Consider the following 14,545-nt stretch of genomic DNA (forward strand, 5'->3'; position numbering starts at 1 on the left):
GGAAGAAACAAGCGTGGCTTTTTTGGCTTTGAGCTACAAAATCTAGAATTTAAAGTCATGAGCTAACAATTATTATCATATAGGTTATCAAATGTTTCCACAGAATGTACTTTTATTATTGTGGCAATAAATAAGCTTATTGTCAAATATCTTTATGGCGTTTTTTAGACTGAGGACAAAGCAAAATAATAGAGGTTTGAGGCAGAAGAAAAAAATTGTTTCCGAAGTGGGAATTAGAAGCTTGTCATCTCCAGATATCACAAAGTTAAAGAACTCAAAAAGCCTTCATATTTAAGACACCAATAAAATAAAAATAGTGTCCAAGCCATCCACTAATTAGTTTAATTAGTTTCCAAGTCATTTGCTAATTATAAGATTTGAAGCTTGGATGGGACCTTTGAGATCATGTAAATTATGCCTGATTTGGTTACTTTATAAATAAGAACAATGAGGGTCAAATAATGTGCATGGACATAAAGAGGTTGGTGGCCAAATCTAAATTAAAAGCCAGGGCACACAACTCCAGGCCAGCATGTGGTTCTCAGGAAATTACTAAAAGCCACACAGAGAGAGAATGTAAGCTTCACTTTGTTTATGAGGATAGGAAACTCCACAAATGGCCAATATGCAGCTGAGAAATTAGCTATCAACTGAATGACCTGTGGCTCACCTACTCACACTGGCAGGGGTAAGAAGAGTTAAGTGATAACAGGGAGTTAGAAGAATTTGCCTCATCAGCCTAGTGAAAAACACTTACCTTCACAAACCTCCTAGCTCCCAGTTTAGTACTTTGTCAGTTGACGTCTTTGATGGTTAAGTTTATGTGTCAGTTTGACTTTGTGCATCACCCAGGCCATTCTAGGAGTGACTGTAAGTGTGCTTCTGGATAAGATTGACATTTGAATAGGTAGACTGAGTAAAGCAAATTGTTTTCCCTAATGTGGGTGGGCCTCGCCCAATCAGTTGAAGGTCTGACAAGCCCAAAAGGGCTGACCCTCCCCTGAGTCATAGGAAATTCCCTGCCTGACTACCTTTGAACAAAGACATTGGCATTGCCCTGCCTTTGGACTCAAACTGAAACATTGGCTCTTCCTTCAGGTTCTGTCCTGTTAGCCCTCCTGGGTCTCCAGCTTGCCAGCTGTAGACTTCAGGATTTATCAGCCTCTATAATCACATAAGCCAATTTTTTACAATAAGTCTACTCTCCATATATATGCAACCCATTGGTTTTGTTTCCATGGAGAACCTTGCTACAATATCCCTGGCATCTTTCAATTTCACACTATTTGTCATTGGTTTTCTAAATTTCCAATTCTCCATTCAGAAGAGACTTTAACTCAGGTAAACATTGTAGAAACCCAACGCCCAAAAGAGTTTGCAAAAATACAAAAATTTGCATACCGGAGCTCTTAGATTATAGTTCTAAACTTGATGTCACGTAAGTATCACACATAAAACCTCTCTGTGTTACAATGAGGAGAGTGCCATCCCCCCAGTGTTGTTTAGTGTGAAAATGACCAACCCAATCTCCTTCTTTTGCCTACAGAGGAGATTCTGAAATATCACGCTGAGTGATTGTGCTACTTTCGGAATTCCTGACGCTGCTTCAGTCACTCACATTTGATTTGGATTTTTTTCTCTTCTAATGAACAAAATAGCCTTCTCCCTCACCAAGCTGTGAAGGGGATGTTTCCAGGCACAGTGTGTTAAAATACAAGGGGAGAGAGGCCATGGCCCCAAAGTTTTCTTACTTGTGCGTGTAAGTGGTGAGGCTTGTTATGTGCTGAAGCAACGAGGCCAGCCAGGAAGAGCTTTAATTCATGCGCTCCGGGCTGGTACAATACCATCATTTACAAGTGTTATTTTTCAGCTTCTGTTACAAGCGATGACATTGAATGAGGCTATGTGTCTGTGAACATTTCACTCATCACCAGTGAGGGGGAATGAGGGGCAGATAAGCATCCCAAAGTGATAAAGTTGAAGGGAGATTATCATTGACAAAGATTTTTTTTTAATGCAGGAACAAACATGTCATTTTTCAAAAGCTGAACCACAATCTGCTAATTCAAACAGATTTTTTTCATGCCATGTGTCAAAACATAAAGAGAATAATTCTCTCTTTGAGACTTAGTGAACAGCTGGACCCATGAAAGAAGTGAACAACCCTCCTATCATAAGTGTTTGTTTTCAAATATTTGTAGCGTCAAGGCTGCCGCTGAGTATAACATTCAACTGCAGAATAATGGTGAGAGTTTGCACCACATCTTTAAGAAGTCCGGTGGCGGTCTCTTTTGTCTTTTATAAGAACAATAGCATTGTGTCCATTACTTGTAGGGGGCAGAAGGAAATTGAATCCTCCACCTGTAGAAATGGAAATTTTCGGAGCACTTGTCTTCTCACAGAGGTGGGAATAGAGAAATGATCCGCTCACCTGAAGACACAGCTTTGGCCTCCCACGGCACCATGCGAAGTACCAGTAGGCTTATCTTGACTGCAGTCCTACCCTCTCTTTCCCTAGGACTTTGGAGGGCCAGGCCAGGCTTTATATGGATGGACAGCTTGACTCCATCACCAACACCATTCAGTAGCAAGCACACCTTCTACAAAAGGAATGCCTGCCGTTTCCCAACCTTGGTGCAGTTTGGTCCAGAACTGCCGCATCTCCTATCTCGACTGTTACAGACTTCTTTCTACCCACTTGTCCCCTGTGGCACGCCTCTGGTGCCTTCCTTCTGTCCCAAGATTGATGTTCAAAAGTGCTACACACACACCCTCCAGCCTTTTGACTTCTGATCTCTTCTCTCCCTCTTCCATGAACTGATGAGACTGACTCAACTTTCCCACCTGAGTACTATGCTTGCAAGTAACTCCTTTTAGAAATGAGTCACCCTTCCGATGCATGTGAGTGGTCACACAGTGGAAGGCGGTGGACCATTGGAATATAGAAAGCAAGCTTTCCATCCATAAATCCACCCAAGTTTTCCCCACTCATTTAAGCAGGTCATACCAACCTGGAAAATGTATACCATCAGCAAATTCCTCTCCACAGCCCCAGCCTCCCTCCTCTGGGCTCCTATTCACCCTCCAAAGCCTCGCCTCTCCCCACCCCTCTTGCAGATATAAGATTCTCTTGCCTTTCTGCTGATCCTTCAACTTTCTATCAGCTTCCACTTTCAAGAAAGGACATACATACTATCAGTTCCTCACACCCCGGTGTGAAAACGAGTTGTGTTGCCTCTAATGACCCAACAATTATTCGGTGCCCAGTAAGTGCACTGTTCTGTCCAGTAAGAGAAGCGGCAAAGTGGAGAACAGACCATCTAGAAACCTGAGCCCAGGCCCAGTCACACTAACCCTGCAACTTTGCCTTCAAGGACTTCAGGTCCATCCCCTCTTAAATGACAGCACTGGACTAGGTAACATCGGAGAGGCCTGTCACTCTGTGCACCTGTGGCCTTGAATTTGCACAGTATTTTATACTCTTCAAGATATTTTCACTTGTTTATTCAATCTATATTATCTCATCCTTAGCTTCATGGAGGAGGGCACTTGCTGGGATGAGTACTAGGTGTTATATGAAATCAACTTGACAATAAACTATAAAAGAAAAAAAAAAGAGTAGGAAAGGAAAAAAAAGCCCTGTGGGGTATGTTGGGAAGATACTATGAGTATCTACCACACTAGAGATGGGCTCATCTGAAGGCTCAGTCGCGTTAAATAGCTTCCACCAGGTTATATCTCTCTAAAGGGACTGACTATGTGGTTAGAAGTCATAAAAAAAGACAACTAAAATAAAATAAAATAAAAAGTAGCGTTTGCTTTGTAAGGCAGTAAATACTATGGGAATCCAGAAGAACCACCCCACCCTTCCAAACCCTAAATATCAGCAGGGACAGCCTTAGTTGGAAAAAAATATCTGCAGCGGAGGGGCAGCCTGGGCGAGATCAGAACGGAAGGACAGGTTTTAGTAAATGATGGTGATCCAGAAAGGCTTCTGTGGCTAGGAAAACAGCATGAGCAAAGGTCTAACGAGTAATTATCATTTTCCTAGATCTATGCCTGGCAGAGGATCTTCCTTTCGGTTCTGCTGGGAAACATGTTGATTTCAGAAAGCTAAGAAGTAACCATTAAATGTTATTTCTGGACCATAAGTAAGAGAAGTGTCCCCTGAGTTCTAGAGTCAGGGAGTACTTAAGATAAATAGAAATCAGGAGGAGAGAACATTTTCACCCACCCAGATCAAGTCAAATACCTTGCCATGTACTGAGGGCTACTTTTGATCACCAAATAGATGACTGGCCCCAACTAACCATTACTGCTGTCCAGGACCAGCCAAAGGAAATAATCCCATCTTCATAAAAATTACTAAGATAATTTTAATAAGAGTGTTAGGACAGCTGAAATACCCTACCAAGAGACACACGTTTCCCTTTTCTAAAGTAATTCCTAAAATAAAGCCCCACCTCTTCCCTAAATGCCTCTCTGACAAATTAGAGAAGGGGGTAAAACCAGTCTCCTTCCTCTGCTCTGGACAAAGTACACAGCAGTTATAGTTTTTCTTCCTCCTCATACTTAAAAAAAAAGGTGTTATATGAAAGGCCACGTTTCAATTATTTCTGCAATCCAAGCTCTTGTTTACTCTTTATTCAAAATTGAATATTTTATTGTCAGCAAATGTATGGATGTGAGTCGCCTTCAACGGCATGACAGAAAGGCAGGACTGTGTACATTTGATTCCATTGTTATGGCATTCCTAACGCCGCCTCGCATGCACACAAGTACCGAGTGGTACTGAAAACAAGGACAATGCTGGGGACGATGACGTTGGCTAGGAGGATGGTGATGATGATGCTGATGATGATGTGATGACAACGACAAGGCTCACAATGATTTATGATAAATTCTTCCTCTTCAATAACTTCCGCACCAAATATAAGCCATGTCTCTATGGCTTTCAAACTTCTTTCCTCCTCAGTGACATCAAGTTTCACTCAAAGGCTTTCCTCCTGTTCTCTAGGACAAAATGGGAACAAAGCCATCTTCAGGACGATTCGGTGGGGGGAAAGAAAACAGGAAGTTGTCCGTAACTCAGAAGAACACTTGCGCTTCATCACAAGGGAACTCTACCATAAAACGTGTCAAGTGGGATAAAGGAGAAATCGCAGGAGAAAAATAAATCAGAACAAGCCTCAGATGACCTTCTCTGGATGGAGCACTATTAAAAGAGAACAGGAAAATAAACACACGAAAGTTAAGTTTTGCCAATAAATGTTTGAAACTTGAGCCCGTTGAAGGAGATGCTGGAGGCAAAGTTGCCGTCGGATGACAGTGCTTGGTCAGAGGAGGCAGGATGAGGCCACCTCTCCCCATCCAGCGAGCCAGAGCCGATTCGCTGTGACGGGGAGCTTGGAATAATTGCTCTAATCACGTCAGTGAGCTCTCTACCTTGTCCTCGCCAAGGACTGATGGCTCAGCCAGCTTCAGAGGCCAGACGCCCCTAAACCTGACATCTCTAACAGAGATGCATTTATTTGAATGAAATCATTACTTGATGCTCATCTGAAGAGGGGATGTGAAGGCGGTCGTCAGAGACCTCAAAGTTGGGCGTAGATACTAAGGGCCTCATTAAGTGACTCAGGAGTTTGTATTTGCAGGTTGACTTGATGCGATGACTGGTCAGTGAGACTGATAATAGCAAGAGGGGCCAAAAAATGTCACCCAGAATTGGGTTGTGGCTCCAGCTCTTCCAGAGAGTAAGGATAATTAGGGCGGTGTGTCATCAAAACTTTTCATGTCAACTAAAGAATGCACGCTCTCTAAATAAGAAACTGTCAGGTCTGCTTAAAGCTATGAGTGACAGGGCCGTCTTCCTAGCCGCTACCTTCTCACTGGAAATGCCAACTTATTTTAGAAGGCTAAGTGGTGAGATGCGTCACTTGTTTCTTGGTCTTCTGTGCTTTTGTTTGTTTTGCTGCTAAATAAAACGTAAATGATAAAACTTCTGAACCTTGAGGAAATCAAGTGTCTTTGGCTTTCCTTAATACTCAAGCATTTTTGCCTTGCTCCTAGGATGATGTTTATAGGAGCCCAGATAACTTATTCTGAATATGAGCCACGAATTAGCCAAACTGTCCATCCAATCAATGGCAAGGAATTTTCATGGGGGAAGAGGCATTGCCTAAAAATCTCTGTGATGTGCTGGAGACCACTGGAGCTCACCAAGCTGCATCTAAGTAAACCCTGTAGGATAGCATCACCCATCCATTCACCCAGGTGCAGACTGTTTTTTATTATAGAACTTAGCAGATCTTATCAGAGATCATTATTTTTGTGTCTATTTCCCCACATGAACTTGAGCTCCTAGAGGGCTGGAACCAGTCTGCTCATTGTTTAGTCCCTAGTGCCTATCCCAGCACCTAGCAATTAGTAGGTGCCGAATAAATGTGGCACAACCAATTTTTCTTTAAAACCTGAATCAATTACTTTGGTTAACACAATACCAAATGATCCTTCTAGCTAATGTTGTGTTTCTGATTTTTATGTTATGTTAATACCATTCCTTTATCCTTTTTCTCTCCTCTTTTTTATTCTCTTTCTCTTCCATTTTTTAGGGATTCATTCCTTCTATCTTGTTCACTATAAGACTAATGTAGGATTTTCCTTAAGGAAGGAGTTTGTCAGGGGCATCTGGGTGGCTCAGTTGGTTAAATGTACGACTTCGACTCAGGTCATGATCTCACGGTCCGTGGGTTTGAGCCTCATGTCAGGCTCTGTGCTGACAGCTCAGAGCCTGGAGCCTGCCTCAGATTCTGCATCTCCCTCTCTCTCTCTCTCTCTCTGCCCCTCCGCCACTCACACTCTGTCTCTCTCACGTGTGCGTGTGCTCTCTCTCTCTCAAATATAAATAAACATAAAAAATATTTAAAATTTAAAAAAGGAAAGAGTTTGTCAGAGAAGAAAGTGAAAGGGAATGTGTAATCACTGAATGACTGTTATGTTTGATGGGACACTGATTTTTTTCATACATTCTCTCATTTAATTTTCACAAAAAGAGAGGTATCTGGGGCACCTGGGTGGCTCAGTCGGTTAAGCATCCAGCTTCAGCTCAGGTCATGATCTTGCAGTTGGAGCCCTGCATCAGGCTCTGTGCTGACGGCTCAGAGCTCGGAGCCTGCTTCAGATCCTGTGTCTCCCTCTGTCTCTGCCCCTCTCATGCTCATCATGCTCTGTCTCTCTCTTTCAATAATAAAATTTTTTAAACAGTTTAAAAAAAAAGAGAGGTGGCTAATATTATTTCAACTGAGAAACTGGGTCTCAAAGGAGAGAGAGAATTTGTCATGTCTACTCTAACTCCAAATGCTATAAACTTTTCCCCATACCAAACTTCAAGGAAATAAAATAGGAAACTTGCTAACTGAAGTAAAGTAGAACATGTTTTTAAAAAAATGGGGTGCCTGGGTGGCAGAGTCGGTTGAGCGTCCAACTCTTGGTTTCAGCTGAGGTCATGATCTCCCAGTTTATGAGTTCAAGCCCCACATTGGGCTCTGCTGACAGTGCAGAACCTGCTTAGGATTCTCTCTTCCTCCCTCTCTCTCTACCCTTCCCAATCTCTCTCTCTCTCTCTCTCTCTCTCTCTCTCTCTCTCTCTCTCTCTCTCAAAATAAATAAATAAACCTTTTGGGAAAAAAAGGCTCAAAGTCTCAGTGGATTCTGTTACTATCGAGCCAAATTTTCTATACCTCTCTTCTAAGAAAACTAAATTTTGGACCAACCAAAGCTTTTTGCATCTGCCTTAAGCCTTACTGACTATATAAATGTGGAAGTTCACAGGGTCTGCTACATAGAAGAACATTTTAGAAAATATACACATACTCACACAGCGCCTCTGCCCTTCTTTCCAGAAAACCTATAAATATTCTATGTCCTTTTGTAGCGGGGAGAGGGGAAAATTAACAAAGAAGTGCAATCCCTGTGCAAATTAGTTCACATAGCACTTTCACTTGTAGAAATGACTTATGGTAGAGCATAACCCTAAAATTTTGTTAAAACTGCTTTTACAAGTATAACAGGCAGCAAAAGAAATGGATTCTACTTCAGTAATGAGGAAAAATTATGTCATTTCCAAAAGGAAACATAATGTTACATTCGGAGCATTAGCCAAGGATGGAAGGCCTCCAATGCCCCACGAGTTTACACGGGGGTTACGCGCTCACGGAGACCAGCGTCACACGGCTGCTTCCCAGCTGAATGCGGCCAGGCCTCGGGGCCACTGGGGCGTCGATTTAACCGTCAGACAGTTATCCCAAGAACAGGACATTAAAAACATAACCCTGAGTGAAATACCTCCATTTTCTCTTCAGCACAGAAAGATTCCCTGAAGGCCCCCTACAGCCTGGAGACACTTTGACTTCTATGTGAACAAGGACCTTTACATACATATGAATACATATATATGTGAGCATATACGTATATACATATAGATGCGATTTTATTACTTGAGTAATCTCTATACCCAACATGGGCCTCGAATTTACAATCCCAAGATGAAGAGTCCCATGCTCTACCAAGCTAGCCAGATAGGCACCCCTAAACAGGAAACGTTTTATGGGGATTTTACTCCAGTCAGTGCCCAGCTCTCCGACTTTGACCCTGTATCACAAGGAGGAGGCACAAACTTGTAAGCCACTCTGACTGGGATTCTGAGGAATTGATTGACACTACTATGTCTTTCTTTTTAAAAAAAATTTTTTTAACGTTTATTTCTGAGAGAAAGAGAGAGAGAGCCATAACAGGGCGAGGGGCAGAGAGAGAGGGAGACACAGAATTTGAAACAGACACAGAATTTGAGCTGTCAGCACAGAGCCTGACACGGGGCTAGAACTCACAAGCCATGAGATCACAACTGAGCCACCCAGGTGCCCAACTATTCTGCCTTTTGAAGGTAGAAGTTGGCTTAATTCATCTGACAAATCCCACTGACATTTAAAAAAGACATTTATGTATCTTCCGTACATATATTGAGTGGCTAAAACTGAGTGGATCAGGCAAGAATCTGGAAAGTTAGGATTTAAAAAACATTTTTTAATGTTTTTATTTATTTTTAAGAGAGAGAGAAGCAGAGAGAGAGGGAGACCGAGAATCTGAAGCAGGCTCCAGGCTCTGAGCTGTCATCACAGAGCCTGACGTAGGACTTGAACTCAGGAACCGTGAGATCATGACCTGAGCCGTAGTCCACCAATTAACCAACTGAACCACCCAGGCGCCAGGGAGACCATGACCTGAGCCAAAGTCAGACACTTAACCAAATGAGCCACCCACATGCTCCTGGGCTTTCACTTAAAATTCTTATGGCATGGCCATATAAAAATTCTTTCAATCTTTGGGCCAAAGATTGATAAACTGCTTCAAATAGTTTGGAAGTGACAAGTTAATAAAGATTTGGAAATGAAAAACAAGATCCCTCGGAGAAAACACGCCCCTCTGTGACACGGGAACAATGACTCCTGGCCTGTCGTGTTTCCATTTCATAAACTTCACTTCAGACTTCCCTCCAAAGGCTTACGGAAGCCATCCAATTTCCCTTATAAATCCACGTAATTATACATAACATGAAGCAGTAAACTCCTCCCTCTAATTTGCTACTTTACTTACAGCGACTAGTGACATTTGCCGAAAAGACAGCTCTTCAACTCCAAGATTCACGACCCCCAACCTTCTTCTCTGAATCTCTCAGCAACAAATGTCTGGGTCTCATTTGTGCCCGCCCTCACTTTTTTTGGGTCCAAGTACCAGCTGTACAGACCGTGTTTGTGAACTTAACAGCTGCCACTATCACAGGAAGGAGACCACAGGATCGGAGCCCATTTGTAGCGGCCCCTTCCTTCATCTCTCCCATCAGCATTCTGGAGATGAAACAACACTGCACATGGATGTGTGGGAAGGAATGCAAGGGCACAAAATAAAGACAAACGTTCTATAATCGCTACTAAGAACCAACTCACCTAAGAGTGTAAAAACTACCCCATGGGGAAACTTAACAAACAGAAAACCAAACCTATTGATCAATTAAATGCCAGAATTTAAATGTCATAAGCTCTTGGGGCGCCTGGATGGTTCAGTCAGTTAAGTGTCCGACTTCGGCTCAGGTCATGATCTTGCAGTTCCTGGGTTCCAGCCCTGCATAGGGCTCTGTGTTGACAGCTCAGAGCCTGGAGCCTGCTTCAGATTCTGTGTGTGTGTGTGTGTCTCTCTCTCTCTGCCCCGCCCCTGCTCACTCTCTGTCCCTCAAAAAATAAATAAACGTTAAAAAAATTGTTTTAATATTACAAGTCCTTAAATAGGACAAAAATATTGACACCTTACCATCCCCCCGGAAAGGGATACATTTTATTTGCTTGAATTTTGCATACTTTCACGAAACTTTCTGCCTCACAATTGTGTCATTTGAGTCCCCGGAAACTGGATGCAGATATTTGCCCAGCATTTAGCACAGAATCTGTAAACAGATCAGCTCAGGCTGAGAGACGTCTTCAAGCAAACTTCCTGGGTGCTAAATCATGTCAGTTCATCTTTTGAAAGCAACAAATTGATGCACCTTCCTGGGGAAGGCTTCTCACATGTCTCCCTCCAAGTTTAAAGAGGATGGAGCTAGAAAGCTGGAGAAGGGACATGGGTGGGGTGGGAGGAGCCAGACACAAGAGGAGGTCTGAGAGGGAGGTTCCCTGGCCACCTCCTGGTCTGGAGAAAGCCATCTCTCCTCCTCTCCTGGCTTACCCATCGCCTTCAGTTTTCTTTCTTTCTTTCTTTTTATTTATGTTTATTTATATTTGATAGAGAGGGTATGCAAGCAGGGGAGGGCAGAGAAAGAGGGTGACAGACTCAGAAGCTCCCAGCTGTCAGCACAGAGCCCGAGGTGGGGCTCGAACTCACGAACCATGGGATCATGACCTGAACCAAAGTCGGACACTGAACCGACTGAGCCACCCAGACACCCCCCCCTCAATTTTCCAATGACAGCCTACCTGAAAGCCTGGGTACCACCCATGTTCACACAGAAGTCACTCGGGTGCCAGCAAAACCAAATTAATCACTGTTTTCAGAGAAAGAAGGAGACACAGAACCCAAAGCAGGCTCCAGGCTCTGATCTGTCAGCACAGAGCCCGACACAGGGTTCAAACTCACAAACCACAAGATCATGACCTGAGCTGAAGTCTGACGCTTAACCAGCTGAGTCACCCAGGTGCCCCTACCTTATGATTTTTCTTAATAACATTTTCTTTTATTTTATTGTAAAACTATAGTATTTAATACTTACATAACAGACAAAATATGTATTACTTGACTGTTGATGTGATCGGTAAGGCTTCCGGTCAATGGTAAGCTATTAGTAGTTAAGTTTTGGGGGGAGTCAAAAGTATACGCAGACTTTTGACTGCATGATGGAGGAAGGGTTGGTCCCCCCAATCCCGGTGTTGTTCAAGGGTCCGCTGCATGCATTCTGCAGGACGACAGGCACTGTCTGTTGGCTATAATCCTATCAGCTGATGTAAATAGCAAGAAAGTCTTCTAAACTTAAAAAGAAAAGTCGCACATGTTTAAACCAAGAAATCACAATTCTTTTAATAAAATGAATAATCAGACCTAAGGATAGGAAGGGATATATGTCAAGTTATTTCATATCTATCATTTTCAGGGGTTTTTTTTCCAAGATGCAAGTCATAGTCCCACACATATTTGTCGCCTTGACCTCGAATATGTATTTTTAAAATGCAAATTAGAAGTAGTTAAAAGAAATTAAGTATAAAATAGAACTCATTGGAGTTAGATCAGGGCCTTTGTTGTTAAGAATTGAGGAGCAGCTTTTCCCTAAACATACATTTCAGTTTGAGGAATGTTTGATAAATAATGTATTATTTGTAATAGGAAACAAGTAGATAACAAGAAATTTTCCTCATAAATAGAACCAACCTTCCTAGAAAGAAAAGTGGTTGTCACTGTGATGAATTAAGTTTCCCTGTGTGGCCTCTGGATGCGTGGTAGAGACCAAGTTTTTTATTTAATGATTATGACCTAAAATCCATTATAAAAATATTACTTACTTCAAAGCACTGATTGCAATTAAGATACAAAGCATTTAGGATGGGGTATACTTTAAGCTCCTATCAGTCATTTACCACTGAGTGTAAGTTGTCTCCTAAAGGCAAGTTTTGACAGCAAGACAAGATAGAGGAAATAGGGCAGGCAGAAGGATGGAGTGGGGTCTTATAGGGCCTCGGTCCTTTTAAGGTGATGTCTAGAACACTTACAAAAAAAAAAAAAAGGAAATTTACCCAAAACGATGTCTGACCAACCTCTATTTAACATTTTTGCCAAGGCAACCCAAATGCTGAAAGAACTAAATAATCCACAAGTAACTTTAGCCAGAGGTAACTAAAATTCATTTATGGGACACCTGGGAGGCTCAGCAGGTTAAGCATCTGACTTCAGTTTGGGTCATGATTTCATGGTTCATGAGTTCAAGCCCCACATCGGGCTCTGTGCTGACAGCCCAGAGCCTGGAACATACTTCAGATTCTGTGTCTCCAACTCTCTCTGCTCCTTCCTTGCTGGAGCTCTGTCTCTGTCTCTCTCAAAAATAAATAAACATTTAAAAAGCCCCTTTATAACGCCCATTTATTTCCTTTGAATATGTCTCAAACAAATAATAACAACTGTTCCCACCCTTTCTGACATATTGTACATTACTTTTTATCATTTGGGCAGAGGAAGCAGAAGGAACCAGGGAAGGGCTCCCTGGGTAGATGGGAAAAAGCTGAATCAGTTCCAAATGTTGCCTCTGAAGGAGGGTACCCTCTCTGCTTTCTTCAATGCTATATTCCCATCCAGACCTTGGGCACGGTCCTCGGTGACTGAGCATATGAATAAATATCAGGTGGCCAGCATTAAAACCCTACAAAACATGCAGGGCTTGTATGATTTGGCCAATGAGGAACCTGAGGCTGAAAGAAGTTGAGATTTCTCCCCAAAGTCACCCAGGACAAAAATACGGGTGCTCCTCAATCATCTTACAAACCACTTCCACCCAAAGGAGTGCCTCTCTTAGTGGACTGAATTTTGCTTTCACCCAAAGTTCATACGTTGACATTCTAAGCCCCAATGTGGTGGTATTTATAGGTGGGGCCTTTGGGAGATACAGGGTTAGATGACGTCATGAAGGTAGAGTCTCCAGGATGGAATTACTGACCAGAACTCTCTCTCTCTCTCTCTCTCTCTCTCTCTCTCTCTCTCTCTCTCTCTCTCTCTCTCTCTCTCTCTCTCTCTCTCTCTCTCTCTCTGTCTCTCTTTCCAGATACAGCAAGTAGGGACCTTTTGCAAGCCAGGAAGAGGGACCTCGTGATCAGGAGCCAAATCTGCAGGTATCTTCATCTAGACTTCCAGCCTCCAGGACTGTAAGAAAAAATGTCTATTACTTAAGCCACTCAGTATGTGGTATTTTGTTATAGCAGCCTAAGCTAGCTAATACGGCCTCCAAGTTTACCTTGAATTTATTTGAGTCACTTATTAATCTGATACAACACCATCTACCATAGAATCTAAAACACTATTGAGACACACACCAGTATTTTATGTATCCCAGTAAGAGTAAAATTACCTCCATTTCCAATAGGAAACAGTGCTTCCTTAGCTGACAGAAAATTATGTTTTCCTCATTAAGAGAGCTTCTTTAAACCTATTTAGGCATAGATTTTTATCAGGTATCTCTTTGCACATACATTTATGGAAAGTGAAATAAAATGATTAAGATATTCCCAAAATTTTTCATGGAGTCCAACTTTTTGAATCACTTTTTAACCCAGACCCATCCTTTTGTTGTTTTGTAGGTTTTTATTTAAAACCCAAGCACCTTGAATATCAGGGTGGCTGAGCAACCGACTCTTGTCTGGGCTCAGGTCATCAGGTTCGTAGGTTCGCGCCCTGGGAGTTATCACACTGCGGTGTGGAGCCTGCTTGGGATTCTCTCTCTCTCCTTCTCTCTTTGTCCCTCCTGCACTCTTTCTCTTGCCATAAATGAAAACCTTTAAAATTAATAAATAAATAATAAAAATAAAACCCAACTCATCTTATGTTTATGTTTTGCCATGCAATGTCCTTTTTGGTGCTTTAAAATCTTTGGTCTTGCAACATTTCTTAAAATAAATCCATAAGTGACCTTAGGCTCACCAGAGCTGGGTTCCTGCTCCGCTTTGTATCTTGGGGTGTTGGGTGGATTTCAGAGCCCCTCTTCCAGGAGGCTGCTTCACTGCTCTGATTTGTCACTATCTCAACTCCCACCCATGACCATCCAGCCACAGAGGTTAAGAGACTGATACTCACTGTCACTAGAATTTTCTTCCAAGCTCTTGACACTCATTGTGAAGTCTTTGGTATCACAAGTTTCAGGTAGTGACCAGTACAGATCAATGGTGACTGTAAGAGGCATCTCAGTATCCGTGATGTTTTAAAACTTCTATACTTTTGCAATCAATGAAATGCATCTTCATGGATT

At 42.3% G+C, this 14,545-nt stretch overlaps 1 long non-coding RNA gene across 1 annotated transcript in view; it reads right to left on the reverse strand.

Annotated features, from left to right (window-relative positions):
• Nucleotides 1-4,645: 4,645 nt before the first annotated feature.
• The window catches only part of LOC115295503, a 39,547-nt gene continuing 29,647 nt past the window's right edge, over nt 4,646-14,545 (reverse strand). Inside the window, exon 3 of the long non-coding RNA XR_003910431.1 lies at nt 4,646-5,215. This is a non-coding gene — a long non-coding RNA (uncharacterized LOC115295503). The remainder of the gene's footprint in view (nt 5,216-14,545) is intronic.

This window comes from Suricata suricatta, chromosome 7 (assembly GCF_006229205.1).
Source record: "Suricata suricatta isolate VVHF042 chromosome 7, meerkat_22Aug2017_6uvM2_HiC, whole genome shotgun sequence".
NCBI classification, from domain to species: Eukaryota; Metazoa; Chordata; class Mammalia; order Carnivora; family Herpestidae; genus Suricata; species Suricata suricatta.